The sequence below is a fragment of the Elephantulus edwardii genome, unplaced genomic scaffold (assembly GCF_000299155.1).
Source record: "Elephantulus edwardii isolate Elephantulus edwardi_28Jun2011 unplaced genomic scaffold, EleEdw1.0 scaffold00030, whole genome shotgun sequence".
Lineage (NCBI taxonomy): Eukaryota > Metazoa > Chordata > Mammalia > Macroscelidea > Macroscelididae > Elephantulus > Elephantulus edwardii.
Genome location: NW_006399780.1, coordinates 6,932,932 through 6,934,543, shown reverse-complemented (window position 1 = coordinate 6,934,543; position 1,612 = coordinate 6,932,932).

The following is a 1,612-nucleotide window of genomic DNA, read 5'->3' as shown; positions in this document are numbered from 1 at the left end:
TCCTCCGGTGGGTTTTCAGAGGCAGTTAATTTCACTGGAGACTTCCAGCCTTCTGCAGAGCAGCTGGTAGATTGGAACCATGTGCCTTTAGGATTGTAGTGCAGCTTCTTGCCACTAGGCCACCAGTGCTCCCTGTTGGTGTTGTTTAAGGTAGAGTCGGAACCGACCCATAGCTGCCGTTAGAACCGCAGCACTACCACTAGGCCGCCAGGGCTCCTATTGAAAAGCCATCAGCCTGGAAGATTCCTACTGAGATGTCTATAATACTTTCTCTACTAAATTTTAAACTCCTTGAACTCAAAGTCCAGATACAGGAAGTCTTTTAAAAAGAACATTATGTCTGAACTGTTTGTTCACTGGCATTAAAGTGAAATTCTGAGCGGATCTAATTGCTTCCTGACATTGCAGACGAGGCAAAAAGGTCCTGCGGGTCTTCAGAAACAATTCATCTCCAGTCCAAGACTGATGCCTTCCAACCCCTCTCTGAGAGGATACATGGACTAATTGGAGGCTTCCCAAGCTTTCACGTACTATATATACACACATCCTGGAAGGCCTCAAAAGTGGAACCGTGCAACATCACACAAATCAGGAACATTCACAAAAAAAGTATTAAATTGAGGAGGTTCAAGTTAAAAATGAAAAACAGAAGGCATACCAGGAAACTTTCTTTTTTGCATAAAATTTAGAAATGCTTACACAGCAAAGAATTTTAAAAAATGGCTAAAAAATATCAAACTCCCGTAACTAATACATAAATTTAGGACTAAAATAATAATAATATTTTCAATTTGATTTGAGGTCTTGTTTTTAAGTATTTTGTCTGCTTATGGTTTTTTTCTTATTCAATTTAAAACCAATAAAATTTATTATAGTAAATATTCAGTTACTTTTACAGATTATAGTTCAGAGGATACAGAATTTTAATTTCAAGTGTCTCATCATGGTCATTTCAAACTCATATAATGACTGTAGTCTTTTAATTTCAATTAGAATACAATATAGTCATATACCACATGATGATCATTCGGGTAATGTCCAACCGTGTGTGTGTGTGTGTGTGTGTGTGTGTGTAAAAGAGAGAGAATAAACAAGTTCATCCTGGAAAGGGTGAAACCTTGGAGGCAAGGATTCTGAAGGCTTGGTCTGACATACTTTGGGCATGTTGCAAGTCTTTGGAGAGGAATGTCATGCTTGGGATGGTGGAGGGATAGCACAAGAGAGGAAGCCCTTCGATGAGATGGATTGATTTAGTCACTGGGGTATTGGGGGTAGGTGTGTTGGAGACAGTAAGATTGGCACAGGATAGAGCAGGATATAGGGCTGATGTACATAGGATCACTAGGTGCCATCAAGTTGAGTACAACTCATAGCAACCCTATGAACAAAAGATCTGAACCCAGTCCTGTCCTGCACCATCTTCACACCTCCTGACACACAAGAGCCCATTGCAGCAGTCATCATATCAATCCACCTGATTGAGGGTCTTCCTCTCCTTTGTCCTTCCTCCACCCTTCCCAACATCATGTCCCTCTCCAAGGTATAGCACCTCCTAGCCTCAGGCCAAAGAGCACTTTGGCTGCACCCTCTCCAAGACATATCTTTTCATTCC